Source organism: Lucilia sericata, unplaced genomic scaffold (genome assembly GCF_015586225.1).
Source record: "Lucilia sericata isolate MDLA Ls3-8-SP2 unplaced genomic scaffold, ASM1558622v1 Contig001684F_arrow, whole genome shotgun sequence".
Taxonomy (NCBI): Eukaryota; Metazoa; Arthropoda; class Insecta; order Diptera; family Calliphoridae; genus Lucilia; species Lucilia sericata.
This window is the reverse complement of record NW_023995594.1, coordinates 87,501-95,000: the sequence shown is the minus strand read 5'-3', so window position 1 is coordinate 95,000 and position 7,500 is coordinate 87,501. Positions and strand designations below refer to the sequence as shown.

Here is a 7,500-nt window from a genome sequence, read left to right as displayed (position 1 = left end):
AGATAGATAGATAGATAGATAGATAGATAGATAGATAGATAGATAGATAGATAGATAGATAGATAGATAGATAGATAGATAGATAGATAGATAGATAGATAGATAGATAGATAGATAGATAGATAGATAGATAGATAGATAGATAGATAGATAGATAGATAGATAGATAGATAGATAGATAGATAGATAGATAGATAGATAGATAGATAGATAGATAGATAGATAGATAGATAGATAGATAGATAGATAGATAGATAGATAGATAGATAGATAGATAGATAGATAGATAGATAGATAGATAGATAGATAGATAGATAGATAGATAGATAGATAGATAGATAGATAGATAGATAGATAGATAGATAGATAGATAGATAGATAGATAGATAGATAGATAGATAGATAGATAGATAGATAGATAGATAGATAGATAGATAGATAGATAGATAGATAGATAGATAGATAGATAGATAGATAGATAGATAGATAGATAGATAGATAGATAGATAGATAGATAGATAGATAGATAGATAGATAGATAGATAGATAGATAGATAGATAGATAGATAGATAGATAGATAGAGATAGACGGTCTTAATCGATTCCGATATATGTGAAGATCCAGAAATTTATCTAATATCGTCTAATAAATCATATCTCTAGCTCACAGGCGGACATGTCACGCCATATATATAACTGGGCTCTATTCAAAATTGATTTTAACAGACATACAGACGGACAGACAGAAAGACAGATATATCCATAGACTGACAGACAGATAGATAAACAGACAGACAGACAGACAGACAGACGAACAAATATATATACTTTATAGCATCGGAAAATTATATTGTAGAATGTCCCCTTACATTACATAAAGATGGTTAAATACTCGGGGACCTTGCCTACATTGTTTAACTAGTAGGGTACCGAATATACTTTCATACTTATTATAAACAGTTTCCATAGCTTATTATCATTCCAATTGATGTTGTCTATAAAATTTCCCAACTATTTAATAATTTACATTTTAAATACATGCATTTCCAGCAAAATGCTTCTTCTCTACACCAATTGTTTGTTTAAGTTAATGGATTTTTTCCACTTTTCTTCAACAGCTCTCAATGGTAAATATCTATTCCCTAAAAAGATGATGATGGCTAATGTAGTTTAAAATATATCAATGAAAAAAAGTAGCAATAGAAAAAAAAAAAAAAACACAGTTAACACCATGAAAGCAATACTCAATTCAATGATGCCAATAAAGACAATATACAAAAGCTTTGGTATTCTATACTAATATTCATCTATTTTATTTTAGTTTTTGTCGTGCTGCTTTTTTCTAAGAATTTCTTTTTTTTATTATCTAGGATATACGTCCATTTGTATTTATGCTGCTCCGACCATATTGTGCTGTAAGCTTTAGCAGTTTACTTTTGTGATAATAATTTGTGGATACAGCTGCAACTGTATGTTTTCTCAGCCATTCAACCATAAGCTTTCTTTAACCTGTTTTTCTTTTTTTTTGGTTTTCTTCTATCTATCATTTTCCCTTTTATGGCATTTGTTTTCCTCGGAAATATTTTCCATTTTTTCCCTTACATTTCTTTGTGTTTAGGTTTTTTTTTTACAGACTATTGTGTTTGTATTGTTTGAGGATATTCATTCATACTTTCACATAAATATTCACACATTTTAACATAAGCATTCGTTTTAAACAATCATATACAGTTTGCCAGTATAATACATCATCATTCAATACCAAATGTTTACCATACAAGGATGTAAAATGTTTTGGTATGTGTGTCATTACTAAGAATCGTCTATCATCTATTGTTTCCTTAAATGTTTACACAACTGATTGTTTTTTCTCTGTTTATATTCTTTTACTATAAAAATCTTAGGGAATGGGAAATATTGAAAAAAAGTTGTGAAAAAAATTATTCCTAGACAAATAGATTTAACTACTAAACCACACAGCTATTCACACCTACATTTTGAAGATTAGGGACCAAGGAAATGCTTACTAATAATTGTTTAACTTAAAACATCTATCCCAACACTTTTCTATATAGAAAACTTGTGTCCCAACATTTATCTTTATAGAAAACTGGTGTTTCAACACTTTTCTATATAGAAAACTTTTGTTCCAACACTTTTCCTTATAGGCACCATGTGCCTTAACATTTTCTATATAGAAAACATGTGTCTCAATACTTTTCTTTAAAAAAATTGTAACCCAATTATTTTCTATATAGAAAACTTGTTTCTCCAACACTTTTCTATATAGAAAACTTGTGTTTCTACGCTTTTCTATATAGAAAACATGTGACTCAACACTTTTCTATATAGAAAACATGTGACTCAACACTTTTCTATATAGAAAACGTGTATCCCAACACTTTTCTATAAAGAAAACTTGTGTCCCAACACTTTTCTATATTGAAAACTTATATCACAACACTTTTCTATATAGAAAACTTGTGTCTCAACATTTTTGTATATAGAAAACTTGTGTCTCAACATTTTTCTATATAGAAAACTTTTGTGACAACATTTTTCTATATACAAAACTTGTGTCCCAATACTTTTCAATATAGAAAAGTTGTGTACCAACACGTTTTTCTAGAAAACTCTTTTCCCAACACTTTTCTATATAGAAAAGTCTTGTTCCAACACTTTTCTCAATAGAAAACTATTGTCCTAACATTTTTCTATATAGAAAACTCTTGTCCCAACTCTTTTCTATATAGAAAACTCTTGTCCCAACTCTTTTCTATATAGAAAACTTGTGCCTTAACATTTTTCTATATACAAAACTTATGTCTCAACACTTTTCTATATAGAAAACTTGTGTGCCAACACTTTGCTATATAGAAAACTTATGTCTCAACACTTTTCTATATAGAAAACTTGTGTCCCAATACTTTTCCATATAGGAAACTTGTGTCCCAAGGCTTTTCCATATAGAAAACTTGTGTCCCAATATTTTTCCATATAGGAAACTTGTGTCCCAAGACGTTTCTATATAAGAAACTTGTGTCGCATTACTTTTCTATATAGAAAACTTGTATCGCAATAGAAAACTTGTGTCCCAACACTTTTATACATAGAAAACTCTTGTTCCAACTCTTTTCTATATAGAAAACTCTTGTTCCAACACTTCTCTATATAGAAAACTTGTGTCCCAAGACATTTCTATATAGAAAACTTGTATCGCAATACGTTTCTATATAGAAAACTTATGTCCCAACACTTTTCTATATAGAAAACTTGTGTCGCAATACTTCTTTTCTATATAGAAAACTTGTATCGCAATACTTTTCCATATAGGAAACTTGTGTCCCAATACTTTTCTATATAGAAAACTTGTGTCCCAATACTTTTCTATATAGAAAACTTATGTCTCAACACTTTTTTATATAGAAAAGTTGTTCTTCCAAAACAAATCTAGGACTTGTTGATGCTAAAGCTCTGTTCTCGTAGGGATTACGGTTTCCGGTCTTTTAATATAGATATTCAGATCTGTTTTGTCTCCCAGTTTAGAGTAATAAGAGATCAAGGCAGGGGCTTGCTCCAATGTTCCGTTTGACCACTATCTTACCTTAATGGTACCAATGTCTCAAAGTTCTCTATAAATTCTCCTTCTACTTTCCCATCGTCCTAGTCTATTGTTTGGGCATAGCCTTCCAATATGTCTAGTATACATTGATGGCGAGTCCTGTATCCGACTTTCCTGTATCAAGGGTTTTAATATATATATTCAGACCTGTTTTTCTCCCAGCTTTGAGTAATAGCAGATTTTCGCAGGGGGTTTGCTCATATTTTTTGTTTGACCAAGTTCCCGAAAATTTATCTTTCTGTTTTGGAATCGGTCACGTCTGTTGTTTGGCTATAACTGTTCAAGGTTTGTCTCCCAGTTTAGAATAACAACAAACGACCACAGGGGCTTGCTGTAATCTTAAGGTTGACCCTGATTACCTATATGGATCCAATGTTTCGCAATTCCCAACAATTTCTGTTTTCCTTTTGTTATCGGACACGTCTGGTCTTTGTGCATAACCCTCCAATATGTCCAGTAGACATTGATGATGTATCCCGTAACTGGCTTTGATCTATCTATATGCCTAATATTAATAGGTGCTCGGTTGAGAGAGCTTGTGGACTAACATAAGATACTCTTTTTGTCAACAGCACATATTATAGAAGACTGAGGCAGGAATGGTTTATCTATCGCATTTTGTAAAGCCAGTTTGTTAAATTTAGACTAAATCCCCATTTGAAACCTAAGGCTCGCCCTCATATCACCCAACAGCTTATACAGCTTATACGTTGTTTCATTCCTCTATGCGTTATTTCAATCTTAGGTTAGGATCTAGTTTAAGTCTATGTATTTAACCCTGTAGGTCTTTGATATTAGTTTGCTCAAGAACCGGTATTCAGGCGAGACAGGAATTTCGGTATGGCTTATGAGAACATATATTTCCTTAGGATTGACAAACAGATATCTTGATTGAGACCAACCAAAAGCCGTATTTAAAGCTTTCTCGACATAAATAATATGGAGCCATGTCCCTTAGGGGACTAGTCTAAATCCTACATCGATTAAGGTCCTTTCTACATAAATACTTATGACGTCATTTTGTGGACTTTGTTTCCCAAGCACCCAACAGCTTATACAGCTTATACGTTGTTTCATTCCTCTATGCGTTATTTCAATCTTAGGTTAGGATCTAGTTTAAGTCTATGTATTTAACCCTGTAGGTCTTTGATATTAGTTTGCTCAAGAACCGGTATTCAGGCGAGACAGGAATTTCGGTATGGCTTATGAGAACATATATTTCCTTAGGATTGACAAACAGATATCTTGATTGAGACCAACCAAAAGCCGTATTTAAAGCTTTCTCGACATAAATAATATGGAGCCATGTCCCTTAGGGGACTAGTCTAAATCCTACATCGATTAAGGTCCTTTCTACATAAATACTTCTGACGTCATTTTGTGGACTTTGTTTCCCAAGCTTTTGTATGTAGGAAATTGGGCTGTAACTCCCCTCTTTATAAGACTTTTCCATATAGAAAACTTGTGTCCCAATATTTTTCCATATAGGAAACTTGTGTCCCAAGACGTTTCTATATAAGAAACTTGTGTCGCATTACTTTTCTATATAGAAAACTTGTATCGCAATACTTTTCTATATAGAAAACTTGTGTCCCAACACTTTTATACATAGAAAACTCTTGTTCCAACTCTTTTCTATATAGAAAACTCTTGTTCCAACACTTCTCTATATAGAAAACTTGTGTCCCAAGACATTTCTATATAGAAAACTTGTATCGCAATACGTTTCTATATAGAAAACTTATGTCCCAACACTTTTCTATATAGAAAACTTGTGTCGCAATACTTCTTTTCTATATAGAAAACTTGTATCGCAATACTTTTCCATATAGGAAACTTGTGTCCCAATACTTTTCTATATAGAAAACTTGTGTCCCAATACTTTTCTATATAGAAAACTTATGTCTCAACACTTTTTTATATAGAAAAGTTGTGTCCCAATACTTTTCGATATAGAAAACTTGTTCTTCCAAAACAAATCTAGGACTTGTTGATGCTAAAGCGCTGCTTTCGTTGGGATTACGGTTTCCGGTCATTTAATATAGATATTCAGATCTGTTTTGTCTCCCAGTTTAGAGTAATAAGAGATCGAGGCAAGAGCTTGCTCTAATGTTCCGTTTGACCACTATCTTACCTTAATGGTACCAATGTCTCAAAGTTCTCTATAAATTCTCCTTCCGTTTTCCCATCGTCCTCGTCTATTATTTGGGCATAGCCGTTCAATATGTCTAGTATACATTGATGGAGAGTCCTGTATCCGGCTTTCGTCTGGAAACAAGTACTGTGTGGTAGTATATTCCTGTATCAAGGCTTTTAATATAGATATTCAGCCCTGTTTTTCCCCCAGCTTTGAGTAATAGCAGATTCTCGCAGGGGGTTTGCTCTAATGTTCCGTCTGACGACGATCTCAAAGTTCCCGAAAATTTCTCTTTCTCTTTTGCCATCGGCCACGTCTGTTGTGTGGGTATAACTGTTTAAGGTTTGTCTCCCAGTTTAGAATAACAACAGACGACCTGTATCAAGGGTTTTAATATATATATTTTCAGACCTGTTTTACCCCCAGCTTTGAGTAATAGCAGATTCTCGCAGGGGGTTTGCTCATATTTTTTGTTTGACCAAGTTCCCGAAAATTTATCTTTCTGTTTTGGCATCGGTCACGTCTGTTGTTTGGCTATAACTGTTCAAGGTTTGTCTCCCAGTTTAGAATAACAACAGACGGCCGCAGGGGCTTGCTCTAATATTAAGGTTGACCATGATTACCTATATGGATCCAATGTTTCGCAATTCCCAACAATTTCAGTTTTCCTTTTGTTATCGGACACGTCTGGTCTTTGGGCATAACCCTCCAATATGTCCAGTAGACATTGATGATGTATCCCGTAACTGGCTTTGATCTATAGGCCTAATATTAATAGGTACTCGATTGAGAGTGCTGCTCGTGGACCAACTTAAGATACTCTTTTTGTCAACAGCACATATTATAGAAGACTGAGGCAGGAATGGTTTATCTATCGCATTTTGTAAAGCCAGTTTGTTAAATATAGACTAAATCCCCATTTGAAGCCTATGGTCCGCCCTCATAGCACCCAACAGCTTTTAAGCTTTGTTGTTTCATTCCTCTATGTGTTATTTCAATCTTAGGTTACGATCTAGTTTAAGTCTAGGTATTTAAGCTTGTAGATCAGGAACCGGTATTCAGTAGAGACAGAAATTTCGGTATGGCTTATGAGAACATATATTACCTTAGGCTTGACAAACAGATATCTTGATTGGGACCAAGCAGAAGCCGGATTTAAAGCTTTCTCGACATAAATAATATGGAGCCATGTCCCTTAGGGTACTAAATCCTACATCGGTTAAGGTCCTTTCTACATAAATACTTATGACGTCATTTTGTGGACCTTGTTTACCAACCATTTGTATGTAGGAAACCTATGTTTTAATTCCTTTAAATATAGCGAAATTGGGATGTAACTCCCCTCTATGTAGAAAACTTGTAGGGAGCAGTGGTCTGAATAATTCATTTACGATTTCGAAATCTGTACTCACCTTTAGTTCTACGTGTAGCTGATGCTGAAGCCTCATAGGCGTCTTTGTCTGTTATTTCTTCTTTTATAATCGTTTTACCGTCGAGAGCCATCTAAAAAGACATACAAAAAACACTTGTAATTAATAATTTTTACGAAAATAATTAAAAAACATTTTAAATATAAATAAACCTAAAAGCAGCCATTACTTAGCTGCATATAGTATAATAAACACAATCAGCAAGTGATGAATTTCTCACATTATTAAGAAGCACTGTTTTTTTTTTCAATTTCAAATATTTAAATGGATTTATGCTCGGAATTAGTGTCTGACATGCAAAACCCACAACT

General features: G+C 33.2%; 1 long non-coding RNA gene across 1 annotated transcript in view; it reads right to left on the bottom strand.

Moving 5' to 3' along the window:
• Positions 1 to 7,171: 7,171 nt before the first annotated feature.
• Positions 7,172 to 7,500, bottom strand: part of LOC119612421 — an 85,434-nt gene continuing 85,105 nt past the window's right edge. The window contains exon 4 of the long non-coding RNA XR_005232139.1: positions 7,172 to 7,262. This is a non-coding gene — a long non-coding RNA (uncharacterized LOC119612421). The remainder of the gene's footprint in view (positions 7,263 to 7,500) is intronic.